This window comes from Phacochoerus africanus, chromosome 1 (assembly GCF_016906955.1).
Source record: "Phacochoerus africanus isolate WHEZ1 chromosome 1, ROS_Pafr_v1, whole genome shotgun sequence".
Classification (NCBI taxonomy): domain Eukaryota; kingdom Metazoa; phylum Chordata; class Mammalia; order Artiodactyla; family Suidae; genus Phacochoerus; species Phacochoerus africanus.
The window spans coordinates 225,881,671-225,897,407 of record NC_062544.1 but is presented as its reverse complement, the minus strand read 5'-3'; the positions used below and the strand labels follow the sequence as shown (position 1 = coordinate 225,897,407).

Below are 15,737 nucleotides of genomic sequence, written 5' to 3'. Positions count from 1 at the left end.
TGACAAAAACATTAGGTTGATGCATAGAATGTCCGTCAAAAACTCAGCAAGAAAATTACTTTTGATAAAAAAAGTATACATCAACAGCACCTTAAGAATATCTCATGGAATAAGATAGGACAAATAGAAGGAATTCTCTCTGGAGCCTAGCATGGTTTGCTAATGGGGCAGTCTCCCCAAAAGAAGACTATCTCCAAAAGAAGTTTTTTATACCATAGACTGAGTAATCTCAAGTGGGAGGTAAACAAATGAAGACTTGGCAGCATTTCCAATGTGAAAGGACTGAGCTAGCTGCAACATCATCTCCTTGAATATCTTTGCCTTGAATGGAGTTTTCATCCTTCTCTCACCACTCCAGGTAAGGCAGAATCACTAAAGTTAATCTCAGGAAAAGGATGCCACAATCCCCATCCTCACATTAATTGTGCATGATGGTGTATTACATGCCTAATAAAGTTTATCCAAAAAATATGACAACTTCTTTAAACATGGGTCTGATGACATGAACAGAACTTTTTTTCCCCAACTATCTGTATTTAAGTCTCAGGTGAAAATCCGGGCTTGCTAGAGGCATTCGCAAAGGATTCCTTGCCCTATTTAAGCGTAATCATCCAGACGTGATTATGAACTAAACTAGAAGGAAGGAGGTAGAGAATATGGAACATTATTTTATTCAAAGGCATGTTGTTTTATAACAAGGATTGAATAAAGGCCAGACCCAAAGGCCAACAATAAGAAAATGCCACGTGCAGACACCGAGAAGCAAATGCTACCATTAATAATAATAATAACAGTAATAATTATAGCTGTTATCATGATGAGATATTTAAGATTCACTTAGGTATAATGTACAATACTTGAGGTAGAAAAAATTGTAAGCAAACTTAGCCTTCTCTTTACAAGTCAGTTTATATTCTAGGTTTATATGACATGAGCTACATAATCCAACATCACAGGTAAGAAAAAGATCAGGAACAAGCAAAAACTTATGCCTTTATTTCAGTCATTGTGTGGTCAATGCCAATCTAAAAATAATGATGGAAAGTTTAGCTGTTTCAAAATATGGGTAAGATGGGTTATGGTAAAATACCGTTGCAGCTTTAAAAGAGTATGGTCACCAGCTCCCACCTATCTTTCCTTAGAATACCTGCTTCTACACCACACCTTCAGATGCATTCCTGACCTTTTGAAGACATTTTAATGATGGTAATCCCAGGCCAGGAAAAAGGAGAAAGAGAAATGATCAAAAGCTGTGGGGGGAAAAGGAATGAGATGGAAAGAAAAAGCAGTCTTATTGTTTACACCATCTAGTCTGGCAATTTTTACAGATGCTTTCTGTTTGCTTGGGATAGTTTATTGCTTATGCTATTTCTCTTCTTTCTTTTTTTTTCCATGTGTTTTCCTCTTCTAACTTTGTTGAAAAATATTTTGTATGTGTCCATACTGTAAACCCTCATATTTTTGTAGAGATTTAGTGCAGTGGAGAAGCTCTTTTTTTTTCTTCCCCAAGGGTTAGGCACATCAATATTCTAGCTACTCACTTTCGAGGCCAATGGAAAATGTGCTCCTAAGATTAAATAGACCTGAGTAACACATAAATCCAGTTTATACTGATGCAGGATGTTATGCAGTTACTCACATCCTGAATCTCTGATGAGTGGAATACACCTGTTGGAACAGTCACTGACCTGCAGGTCAAAGAGAGCGAGGCAGGACAAACCCCTCACAACTGGTCTTCTGTGGATAGACAATTCACATGGAGCATTCCACCTCATGGCTCTGGATGTAAAGGAGCTGGTCTAGACAGGGGAAGCTGGCCCAGAGAGGGCTCTTTAAATATTCTCAGGATAAACCTGAGTAATACACAGAGGCACACAGGCAGTCAATGCTCTTGGGTTCTGCAATGAACCATCTCCCTTCACCCCCACTTCCCTAAACAGTGCTTTAAAAAAAAATAATTCAGGCTATTAGTGTATAATTCTTCCCTTTTTGGGCTTCCTAAGTGCCCCCTTATGTTTCTGTCAATAAACCTTAAGAAACTATATATTTTTAAATTCAGTGTTACATTTGATTTTAAATCAGTTCACCATATTTATTTAGGATGGGCTGGCTGCAGCCACACTGGACTTGTCAGAGGGCTTTGTTCCCCTTTCACATCAAATATGAAATTGTATGTAACACAGCACATATCCAATAATGAGAATAATTAATGCTGCATTAATCTAGCATGCAAATTATCCCAAATTTGAGTCAAGTTAAAAAAAAATCCCCCCCCCCAAAAAAAGTTCATTCAAGAAACCCAGACAAATCTGTAAAATGTCTACACAGTTAATCAAACTGCCCTTTGGCTTGCAGTATGCCTAAGGATACTACGAAACACATCAATGAGATTTTATGATTAATTGCTATATTTTTGAAAATACGATGACAGTATACTCAGAAGAAAAATACCCCTATATACAATGATTAGAACTATTTATCTGAATGTTTTTAATATTAACATGTAAAAAGGTCTGACAGGCCCGAAATATTGATGGACTAAATGCTTGATGACTGGAGTTCACTTCAAAATGACATGGTGGTAACATGGGAAAATGATAGGCCATGAATCACTGTGCAAGCTGGTATATGAGAGTTCACTGTAGTAATCTGCATACATTCATGTATTTAAATTTTTTCATAATAAATTTTATTTTATTTTATTATTTATTTTGCTTTTTAGGGCTGCACCTTCGGCATATGGAGGTTCCTAGGCTAAGGGTCAAACTGGAGCTGCAGCTGCCAGCCTACATCATGGGCACAGCAATGCCAGATCTGAGCTGTGTCTGCGACCTACACTGCAGCTCATGGCAACGCCAGATCCTCAATCCACTGAGCGAGGCCAGGGATCGAACCCACAACCTCATGGTTCCTAGTCGGATTCATTTCCACTGTGCCACAACGGGAACTCCCCATAATAAATTTTAAATGTATACTGATTTGAACTTTCATTCATTTACTCATCATTTATTGACTGATTCATTTACTTTTATGTGTAAGAAATTTTGGAAACAAGTGAAAACAAAACAAAACAAAAATACTCTTGTTGGACACAGGTTAAGCAAGCTATTCCTCTTCAGAAATAGTATATATTTATTTAAAATGATGTTTATAAGGACTGTGTAATTACATGTAGAATTCTTAGGTTAAATTTTGAAAGTAGGACATAAAATTATATGGAAAGTACAATTATAGTATGTTTTAAAAAATACATCCTCAGGGGAAAATGAGAGTAAGAAAATATATCAAATGGTTATTAATGATTGGATTTAAATTATAGAAATAATTACTTTAATTTTTCTTCATTTTACTCCAATGTGTTTTTCCAAATTATTTTTAATAAGCATGTATCATTTTAAAATGAAAATAAATATTTATTCATTAGTGGATAAGATGTGCTCTCCTTTCCCAAGGAGCTTTTCATTTACTAAAACACAGAAACTACAAACATAGCATTGGCCTGATAGTTTAAATCTTCATCCCTAGAAGTGAAATTCACCCAGAGGAAAAGAAACATCAATACAGATTTTATCTGATCATAGAAACATGAAGAGCTTTCTGTGTGTTGGATAGAAATAGGGGAGGAACTGGCTTCTTTGCAAGCCAGAAAGAGTGTGAAATTCAGGCCATTTTGTGATGAGATCGTTTTTGCAATGAATTGAAAGGGAATGACAAAAGTTACCAAATGAGTCCGTCCCTTGAGCTCTTGACACTCAGACTGACATGAGTTTCTTTCTGGGCAACATAAGTAAAGCTTTAGTGGGAGTGGGAAGGGAGAGGGGTTACAATCCTAAAGCCTTGTGCCCTTCACTAGTGAGAGAGATATGTTCAGAGAGACAGATAGATGTGCAACAGAAATAGAAATAAAAATACAGAGATAACTGTGGATTATGTGCAATGGATATGGGAAGTCTCTGTAAGAAAGCTATCTGTATTACCCAAGAGATTATTTTCCTCATTTTATGCAAATTCATATACAGTAAAGTCAAGAGTGTTAAGTTTTAAAGGTTTGGATGAATAGGCTGTTCATGACTAAACAGGCCTGGCTAGAGCCAGGCAGACTGCATTCAGATGCTAGGCAAGTCTCCCCTTCACTCCTCTTCCCTCTCTGGTGTATTTGCCAGTAGGTTTCTGTGCAGGTCAGTCTCTAGCAAACTCGACTCTTTCAGGCTCTGACTGGATGATGCTCTACCAATATGCCCTCAGTCCTGACCTGCACTCTCCTCCCAGCCACTGAAATCTCAAGATTTCTAGAAACACCGAATTTTGAAACTTTATAGATTCTCACTAAAAGACACATAGACCTCAAAGTTTCAAACCTAGGCTCTCTCTCAGCTTTGGGGTAGGTCCTCTTACTTGGCTGGTTACATTGTTGGTGGTGGGGGGAAGTATGGTTGTTCCTGTCCCCATGCTTGTGGGTATACACTAGAGCAATCATGTCTGATTTTAAAACTGATCCAAATGAATCAAATGCATTTCAAATTTGTAGCATTTCATGGAATAGTTAGTTCAAAACATCATAAAATGTGTTTGGAGGGTTTTGTTTGCCTAAAGCCAAAGCATCCAGTGTTCCACATGGGAAACATCAGTGCCCCGTTTCACCACATCACCTCCTCTGTCCACGCAGGTATCTCTAGGAAATACACACTTGCCTCTGGAGCAAGTCCTTTGAATACTTCACCTAAGATAGCAAAATCACTGTGAGACCTCTGTTGAAATCCATGATAACAGGTTCTCAAGATCACGCTTCTTATTCTAAATGATGGTATTTCAAATGAACAACTAGAATATGAAATAGGTACCCTTCACCCGTGTCAAAATGCATTCTGTTCAAGAGGTAGTAGGCTCAACACATCTTTAGGTCTAATTCTTTTTGAGTTTGGGAGAAATATACTTGACTTCTTTGCACCTCAGTATTTTGGATCACTGTTTAGAGACAGTGAAAGTTGCTTACCAGACAGCAATGTTGCGAGGAATATCCAGTTAGTGACGGTGAAACATTCTGAAATGAAAAGAGTACCATCAATGTTAGGCATTTAATAAATGCATGACAACATTACAATCACAGAAAATAGCCCATTTACTTCTCACTCAGGATACTGATATACTGATAGTATATAAAAAGTAAAGGATGCTCCCCTTCAGGAACAAAAATACATCTGTGCCCTAAGAAAGTGCTTTTGTAGCTGCCTGTGTGTTTAACTTTAAGGCTCAAACCAGTTGCAACCAGTTGTGAGTGACTTGCTGCCTATTTCTGTAATTCACTGTAACTTGTGTTGAGAAAGTTATGTTTTATGGTTAATTATCCATGGTCTGTTTAAAAAAATAAATCAAACCATTGTGAACCACCAGGATTTGCAGCTCCATTTGAACTTTACTGTACTTTTGATTAAACATTTGGTAAATAAAAACAAACTGGTTTCTCCTTGTTTTGGGTTGTTTGTTACTTGTGTTCTAGATATAAATATTGTGGCAATGGTGGTAGAACAAGCTATGGATTATTTACCCCTGGTTTCATGAGTTGTGAGTTACTGGCCTTATCCTCTTTCATGAGTAGAAATAAATGTATAGCATTACATTCCAAGTCCTGTAAAGCAACTGCAATGAGTGAACTGAAACCTTTTAAAACCAAAACCTTTTATGCTAAGTCACAGAGCAACAAAACAAACTCCAAATTAACATTTAAAAAGCTTCTCTTGTAGAGCAACAAAATCCCCAAATATTATATAATATGCATTTTAAAAACTGCTTCCCTAATGAGCAGCAGTCTATCAATAACTCCACATGCATGTCTTTTCACTGCTTTTATAATGGAGACACCATAGGTGGTTTTACCAGAGATCACCTCCCACCCCTAATATCACCACCAGAATGAAGCCTTGAAATAACCAGCATAACTTAAGCCAAAAGTGATTTAGAAAGATCAGGAATTATAGTAGCTAAAAGTAATGAAACACTATGTAAAAGAATTCTGTGTGAAAGTTGTCTGTTGTCATCATCCTATGACCTATATAAATAAAAGAAGTCTAAAAAACAATTACCTAGGGAAAAAGAGAAGAGTTAGGATTCAAAGGACCCTGTGGCAGAGTGTAAGGGGAGTATATTTGAGACCTAGAATCATGTGGATGTAACACATTTGCAGATGGAACTTGACCAGGATCACCAAGTTGCCTTGCTCAAAATTATGTTTTTTAAATGATCCAATGATCTGTGCAGCACTGACCACTGAAAAGGACCCCTAGGAAAGATATAAAATTTCTTTCTGCAATTTGCTACTTTCATAAAGATAAAGACAGGCTAATAAGAGCTTTCTTATAGAATGGATAGTCTGTCCCTTGCTGAGGCTTGACGAGCACCACCGTATCTGGTTTCATCTTACCCCTTTATTACCAGCATGGCTTACTGCTTACCTGCACAAACACTATGAGGGAACAGCCACTACAGCTCACCAAAACATGGTAAATTATTTATGAAGCAGCCACTATGTGCCAGGCACAACTAGAGTGATTCTTCTTGAAAAAGTAAGTCAGTGACTGAGGTTCTTGTTGCAATATTTAAAAATATCTATTACTACTGCCAACAGCAACGAGAAACCAGGTTAAAAGCGTTTTGAAAGACCTCTGAAAAATTAGAAAAATGTTTAAAACTTGTCCTAGCTTCTTGCACACCCTGGGAATAGAAAGTTTAGGCATTCCAGCCCTTCTGAAGCCCGGATTCCATATTGCGGGCGAAAAACTGGAAGTAGCCTACATGTTCCCAGGTCTGTGGTTACAAGTGAAAATGAAGGCTGAATAGAATCAGTTGGCACTCATTGGGTGTTGAAAGGTCAGTTGTGCCCTGAGTTTGGTTCAGAAAGTGCAAAAACCCATCAAGATGGAATTGGAAATTATTCCGATAAACTGAGGCAGGAATAAAAGTCCTCTTACTCAAAGACATTTTCCTCTATTCTTTGCTAATCAGATGGCTCCAACTATTTTTGATAATCAAGAAAATGCTCCTGTACAGAGGTCTAAGTTGTTTTGTTTTTTTTTTACATCCAGGAAACCCATTTGAAAATATCAGAGTATTCTAAATGACTCCCTGTATACAGAACCATACACCAAAAATAAGTGCTTGGCTACGGATAATTAATCACATTAAAATTAATTATAAAGAAACATTTTACATAGTGCAAAATTCATTTTGATAATCAGGTACACACAACCAAAACTGCCCATTGGAATCCACACTCAGCTATAACTCACGAATAGGGACACAGGAAAAATATGAATATACGTGCGAATATCCTGCTTAAAGATGAGAATATTCTGACGAATTTTCATTATTTTTCCACAAACAAATTTATCTAAGCTACAGGTTCTTCCAAGAAAAAAAAAATAGCTGAAAGGAAATGTATTTGTAAAATACTTTAAAAAAACATATGCTACCTTAGTCATTATTCATATTAAGACAACAAAAGATGTCCCAGTGTCATCATACATACAGAGATATGATAACCCTGATGATCTCAATCATTCAGTTGTCCCAACAGAGGGCCACATATTAAGGCAACAAAACCTGAAAAACCAGACCAAAAGCTCCTGGCTTTGATTTTTATCTTTCTGCACCAGAATTTTCCATACAAAAGGAATCCCAAATTCAATAGCTAACACTTAAGAGAAAGTTAAACTAGGAAATAGCCTGAATCTTTTTTATAAAGTAAAGAAAAAAACTCACCTCCTACCTTCAGTAAAAATCAAATGAACCAATTTCACAGGGCCATACCATCTAGAAGTAAAGCGAGACCTAAAGAATGATACTGATCCCAAACATATGAAGAGGAAGAGCCTCAGGAGCTCCTACTCTGATCCACCCTCTCTCCTTTCCACTCTTACCTTTCTCTGCATTGAGAACACTCAGAGCTACCCCCACACTACCCCTCACACACCTGATCCTATTTTCTTCTAGCAGAAAGCTCACAATGCTTAATGCTGTGCTATCTAGCACTTTGTATCCATTTTAAAACCATCTGATAGGCAGAAACTAAAAAGGAAGAACAAAACAACCCCCCAAAGTGCTCCAACTTCTCTCATCAGACAAATGCTTGATTCCCAGAGGACCTCAGTCAGTTAAGTGAAACAAAATATTATAACAGGGAAGGAAGACTTGATAAACTTCATAAAAATCTCACTGTGTTGCCATTCGGAAAGGGAGTTACTGCAGTGAAAAAGTGAATGTGGGAAAGAAGTGAAGAGCTACAAAGAGAGAAAGAGTGAAAAAAAAGAACTTTTATTATACACTTGAGACTTAAAGGTGTTCCAGGGAATAGTGTGACAGAAAGTTTTAAATGAGAATTCCAGAAACTACAGGTTCTTAAATGGAACTCTTGTTTAAGGGGTGGATTCTATAGGGAGTTTGAATTAAGTGTCTCTGCTGTAGCATCTAGATGTTTTCTCTTTCATTTAGCCTCTGGAGTTTGAATGTACTTTGTCATGAGAAAAAAACAGTAGAGCTTTATACAGCCCCCACAGTAAAAAGCAAGAGAAAACCCAGGTTTATATAACCAGCTTTTTACATAAATATTACATCAGGATACATTTCAAATGAAAACACACACATACACACACACAGCTGTCTTCCTTATCCTTTCTATTTTAAAATTCATTTCATACTTTAAATGTTGTTGATTTTTCACAAAATAAGTGAAAACCAAGTCAGAGTTAAACACCTCAGAATAATTTTAGTCTTATATTACCTGGAAAATTTACCACATCATGGAGGGTCACAAAATTCTGTTTTAAAGCCATTTAAGGCACTGACAATTATGGGATGTTTTGCTGCAGCCCAGGGCAACTAGAAATGGTCGTGGATGTTAGCTAACTCCCTTCTCAACAGTCTGAGAAAAGGGAAAAAAAAACTGTAAGTTTTCCCCATCTGTTATTTCCTTTTTTTTTCTTTTTGGCTGTGGAAAAGTAAAATTATGCAAGAGCTTTTGAATGTAAAGGCTGTGTGTGCTTTTTCCCTTTTTGTCTCTGTGTACCGGTTATGTGATGTTGCGTAACTGAGTACAGAGTAGGCGGTTAGCGTTTACTATTGATTTACACTGTGCCATCTAATGAATTCAGAACACTGAAAAGAAAGGAGCAGGAGGGGGAGGGAAGAAAAAAGAGAGAGAGAGAAGCAGGGAGAGAAAAAAGGAGGAAAAAAATGGAAGGGAGCAAGGGCTCATTTACAGAAACAATTCTACTGCCTGGAATAGTTTCATTCTTATTCCCTCTAGCTCTGACTTTCTGTTATTGTTCAGGTCTCAGAAAAATGGACTTGAGCTAGTGACCCCAATATTCCAATCTTATTTCTAATGAGGATTACTGGCAGGTGAATGTCTGAAAGTACTAATGTGTCAAATTACTTGAAAGCAATTCCACTAAATCATCAGACTTCTCCATATGCACCTATTTGTTATTCTCTTGATGCATTTGGGAATCGGTATCTGTGATAGCCCATGCTATGGTCCAACTAGCTTACCTAGTCAAAAATATCATTTGAAAGATACACAGGGATATCAACAGGACAAAGAGAAATGTGTCAATTTTACCATCTCCTTTAAAAATTCATGAAGAAAGCATTTAGAAATCTTTGAATGGGTCACTATTTTACTTTGGAAGAATATATGCCACACATTATTTGGCTAAACAGAACAGCCCAATGTAGGAAAATGAAATAGAAATGGACAATGAGGAAAGACTCTAAACTGATGAACATGCTTGTAAACAAAATTTAAATACTTTCCCATACTGTGCTTACAGAGGGCATTTCAAATTTGACTTCTGATCTGGATGACTACTGACATCCCTAGTCCTCTGAGGCTTCCAGGTGCTTCCCATGCCATCCAATGAGTTCCCAAAGCCGAGGCTAGAAAGTAAGGACGAATTTGACTCTGCTGTTGAACAAGGACCATCCCGTACCTGAGTGTCCTCCTGTGGCTCAGAACAGTCAGCAAAATGAGAAAAAGAAACAGAAGTTCTCTTCATTAGCAGCCAGCTAGAGAGCAAGGCAGGGGACTTGTACCCTTCCTGAACGTGTGTTTGTAAACGATGAATGGAAAAAAATCACAGGAGGGCATCCAAAGGAAGAAATAAGAGTTTGGGGTTTCAATTCTGATCATCCAATGATTTTCTCTTTTCACCCATTTTTGGCTTAGAAAATAATAAACAGATGCCTACTCCATCCATTTTCTGGGGATATTTTAATGACCAATGGCCATGTATACATGGTTCATACCTAGGCACCTAGCAAAGTGTTTGGCACATTCTTTATGCTCAGCAAATATTTGTTGAAATAGTAAAATGATTATAGGAGAAATAAATATCTCTGTAAAAAAAGGATAGAAAAACCTCAGAAAATATTTTCCAATGATCTACAGGAAATCTTAGGCTATACTTAGACTGCAGACAAAATAATGATGTAGGTAAAGTATCAAACAGTTATTTGGGGATCAGTGACTTTAGTTTCATTTTATTAGGGAAAAAAAGCTTAACAAAATTTGTACTACTGATAATATTGGCAAAGTTTGTGTCCATTTCCACCAGCCCTTTGGACTATTTTTCATTTCAGTCTTGGGCACAGAAAAGCCCATTTTAATTTCCATGGACATATTCTAAAGAAAAAGTCATGGGAGAGCAATATAATTCATCTTTTAAAAAATACTGAGAAGAATGTAGCCATTTAGTAATGGGAGAGAATATAGCTTTTTGTTGAAGGGCAAGGCAGGTTGAGTTTTGATTAGGTTATGCAAATTTAAATTAATAGAAGGGCAACCAAGAATGTACTGATTTCCATTTTCTTGGTTAAACAGGAGTTTTAAATTTCTGGATTAGAAAGTCAGAAATGCTATCTTTCAGTTAATTGAAGAATAAGACCTTTGGAGAAAGAGTTGCAAGTATAAGCTCTCAAAAATTCCAGTTGAAGGAGTTCCCTTGTGGCACAGTGGGTTAAGGATCTGGCATTGTTACTGGATTGCTGCTATGGCAGGGCTTTGATCCCTGGCCTGAGAACTTTCACATGTCACAGGTGAAGCCAAAAAGAAGAAAAAAAGAAAAATTCTAGTTGAAGATTTAAATAAAAATGTTTTTGGCAATGGTACCATAGTACTTTTTATAAAGTGGGGCTGCCATCTTGTTAACTAATCTGGGTGGGACTAAGCATGTGAAACTTTTTAAAAGTTTTTTTTTTAATTTAATCATTAGTATAATCTAATCTAATTCAGCAACTCCATTCAATAAGCATCCTGACAGTACATCAACAAGACCATCCCACGTGCTATTGTTCACTGCATAGATTCTTAAAAGTGGATGAGAATGTGCCTGGCTCCATCATTTTAAATATGAAAATACATAAAGCTGAAGCTTATATGGTAATTTTCTCAAGGATGTATATTTTGAGATAGATCTGGGATTTGGACCTAAAGCTCAGAGTTCATTTCTCCACAGCACAAAATAAGTCAAAGTTGCATAAAATAAATCATTTTAAATGCTATAAAGAAAGATTTCAAAATATTTTTTTAAAGCCAAGGAGTCCTTACATTATGTAAAATGTTCATCTCAGAGTTATAATTAATTTTCCATCTTTAATCTGAGTCTCCTCTTCATTCTCTTTTCTTTCTCCTCTTACTCTTTAGATCTTTGGATAGAGTCTCTTTTACTCTATTTCTCACTCATTTATCTCCAAACCTGACCTCAAATTCTTCCCTTTTTCTCATTTTTCATCTGTTTCTCCAACTTTATTATTCTTCCTCAAAAAATTATTTTTTATGTGTTTTGAGATCCTCAGAAACCATAAAGGAAAAGTTTATATTTAGTACTGTATAATACACAGGTCTTTGGTATATACTTAAAGAACTGCAACAAGGTACTGACAGCCTGAGGGTAAACTCTAGGTCTAGGATTTGCCTGTTTTGCAGCTGCCTGGACTTCTGCATTGCCAGGGAGGAGACTGAGCCTCCTGCTATAAGGAATCTCATTGAGATAGAGAGAAAAAGCTCACAATTTCCAGACCCAACCAGTCATCTTCCCACTACTCCAGGTCACCTTTCTGTTTCCTTTTCTTTCTTTCCATTCCACCATCACAACTATTTCGAGGTTGATTATGGCTCAGCAGAAGATCCAGAGAAACCCTAGTGCCTTAACTTGGTTTTTTGCAAAACTCTCAATTCCAAAAAAAGATGGAGAGTTGCATACTAAATTTGCAGTTATACAGAAAGCAAAGTCTGACTTGGTTAAAAGAGAACTCAGACCAGAGAAAGAGATCTCTGTATAACAGAGGCTTTGCTGTCAGAATCATTTAGATTGTATCATCTTCTCCCTTATAAAGCTTAACTCTTATGGGGTTTATAATTCAGCTAAAATGATAAATCTCCAGGCTGAAATGTAGCTCTAGCCATCTTAGAGTGGGAGGTATTTTCTACCTTATTCTTTAGGAAAGAACATATATAGCAAATATTCAGCCATTTCAATGACATCTGGATTCTGACCACCTACCTTTCCCTAAGAAAAAGTAGGTGCTAATCAAGGAGCCTGATCTACAGTGAGCTAAACTGAGCAACATCCCCTGTGGAATGAAGGACATGATACTGGGAGATAAAAGGATGTTCTATTATTTTCAAAGGCTTAATGTATACAGTTGGCTAGATGTTTCATTCCACTTTATTGATGTGAATAGGATTTCAGCAATACTTTGTTGAAAAGTCTGCCATTATTATTTGCTAACTAGAAAACATTACAATTACAGGAGGCAGAAATTACCGTGGTTTCCTTAGCTGTCTTTCCTCCTCATAAGCCCATTCTCAGGGTAGCTATAAGATAATAATTTTTAAAAATCCTTGCTCTGACGTCTCTAGTATTGGCTATACTGTCTAAAGTACCATGTTAGGCCACAGTGGTGAAAAGGGAGAGGAGGAAGTCACTTCTAGTTGAAGTTAAATCTTCAACTAGAAGATTAAATTCATTATTTTTAAAATTAATTAAAATTAATAGACCAGAAGGAAACTAGCATTTATTGAGAACATATTATCTGCTACATACTTCATTGATATTATTCCATTTAATACAAATCCCTTGTGAAGTAAGAGGGGCCTAAGTTTCATAGATTAGCAACCTGGTTACAGAGCTGTTAGCTAACTTGCTTAAGGACACTGAGCTAATTAAAAAGTTGCACAGGGGAGGCTCAGGATCTGTTTGACTCCCAGGCCCACATGTCCTATAAGGTACTGTAACGCCAAAAGCAAAGTAGGAAGCTATCTAACCAAAAAAAATCTCCATGTCAATGATGAGAACCACCACAGGCCCCAAGTAGGCGGTGGGAAGAATAAATGACTCCTAAAATGAAATAGATTCTTGCTTTGCCCTCAATTATGATAAAACCTTGTTTTCCAAATGCATATTTGGAAAATGTTCCTTGTTGTAGGTAAAGGAACATACAATTTCCCAGGAAACTTTAAATCAGAACAGATATTTGAATGTTTTAAAATTTTCCTTTAGATTTATACTGGATAAAAGTGAAAAATACAATGCATATAAAATCCAAAGGTTAATATATTGCTATGTATATGTGTGTATATACATACAATTTTTTTCTCATTACCAAAATTTCTGGCAATTACTATATAGTACTTGGCAAAATCTAAACAATGAACATGTTAAGCCAGGAGAAAAGGAAACAAAGAACAAGAAAAGGAGGAGGCGTGTGGGGGGGGCAGAGTGTAAAGTTTTATTATTTTAATTAGGCGAATGAGTATTTCTCAAAAGTCTTTTTTATAATGAATCTTTTACACATAGACATTATTTTATAACACCATTATAAACACTTGTTGAAGATAACGTTAGAACCCATTGAGTAAATAAAAGCAGTTTTAAAAAATCTACAGTTTGAAGTCCTATAGAATTTACTAACTTTGCACTTTGCTATGAAGCATTCTTTCAAAATAGTTTATAAAATGGAGAATATATTCCATCTTTCATGCAATACAATTTGGGGGGGATGACTCTTTCACAACTGTATTTGTGTGTGTGTGTGAGAGAGAGAAAGACACAAAGAGGAAGAGAGAGAGGGAGAAGTACTTTTTTCAAGACATCTGGGACACTTTCTCAATATATTTTGAAAATCATAATTTAGTGAAGAATTTAAAATAATAGCAGCCAAACAGATCTGAAAGAAAGAATTAACAGTTCTTAGGCAGCACTAATTTATTCCTGAACTTTTAATGTCTTTGTTGCTGTCTTTCCCTCCTTTTTCTCTCAAGTCTGAATTTGTTTGGGAGCAAGAAGGAAGAAACACTAGCTTCTGGTTTAGAAGAAACACAAAAGAGGAGAAAAGTAGACCACTTTCTGGATCCCCCTTTCCCATCCTTATAAGATAGAAAAGCAACAGTAAACTGATCAACAGGAAAAGCAACGACAAGGACTCTGCTAGTTTTGTGGTGTAGGCAAAAGCAGGATTTGTATCTGCACAATTTCAAGGTCTTTCTTCAAAATTTCTTTTCTCTAGATACTCCCACAACACTGAAGACACATGTCTATTGAAGGAAATAAATGAAACTTGGGGAAAAGAGGAGGCACTCCTTATTTTCATATAACATTTAAACACATGATCAAGATATAACTTGCAACATTAAGAAAATTATCCAGTTAAATTGAACCTGCTAAAAATAACTCACAATACCCTCTCCACTAAAACAAAACAAAATAAAGCAAAAATTCACAACCAGTTATTTTGATTGGTGTAAACAGTGACATGAAAGTAACAGATGGAAGCCCAGTTTTACTCACACATCATACTCACTAAACACAATCACAAGCATCCCCGCAAAAATAACTTAACAATGGTGACTCTGGCCTTTTGCTTCAAAAATATCTTTTTTTCTGTGGGTTACCTTAAAGACTTCAGGAGGCTTGTGAAAAATGGTGTAGAATGAAACCAACACATCTGTCCATACCTAGAAAAAGGAAAGAGCTGCCAATCACAGCCTTCAAAGAAGAGGGATCTTGTCACCTTTGTCAAGTCCTTTCTCAGGATTGGAACAGGTGTTCTTTTCTTGTGTATTATTTTTTGTTGTCTGGTAGTATTTTTAGGAAAGGTGATGTACTTTCAAAAACACCACACTACATAGTATCTAAAAACTTCCATAAATCAAATAATTAAAAGTTACGAATCTTCCTGCTAATTGCTCCTCAAAGTTGAAAGAAAGGGTATTTTCTTACCTTACACCATGCCTTCTGATCTGACAGTGTCATTCAATCAATAATTTCAATGTCAGTTACTGATTTTCACCTCTTTTATTACAAAGACTTCCAGCAATAATGAAATGGTGCTGATCTGCTTGCTTTCACTCTATATAACATCTATATTTATATGCTTTGCTTCTATTTAGATCTATATTTATCTGCTTTATCTGCCTACAGTGCATCTGTTTCTCATACACACAGACATATATTTATATATATACACACATACTGTATATATATATATATAGGTTATATATAAACACACATACCCACAAAAAATGTATGAATGTATGCTAGTGTACTGACTTCAAATGCATGCAGGTGCATAAATACTCAGACACATGACAAATATACAAAGAACATACAAGTACATGTAAACATAGTTCCACTTGGAGAAAGATAGCTCAAAAAAAGGCCTGTCTAGATACTTGGCTGTTGGCC

General features: G+C 36.3%; 1 protein-coding gene across 8 annotated transcripts in view; it reads right to left on the bottom strand.

Moving 5' to 3' along the window:
* Nucleotides 1–15,737, bottom strand: part of ZBTB20 (zinc finger and BTB domain containing 20) — a 799,736-nt gene that overhangs the window by 339,755 nt on the left and 444,244 nt on the right. For all 8 annotated transcript variants that reach the window (XM_047791839.1, XM_047791859.1, XM_047791849.1 and 5 more), the window contains one exon: nucleotides 4,994–5,041. The gene's annotated coding sequence lies outside the window, so the exon portion shown is untranslated. The remainder of the gene's footprint in view (nucleotides 1–4,993; nucleotides 5,042–15,737) is intronic.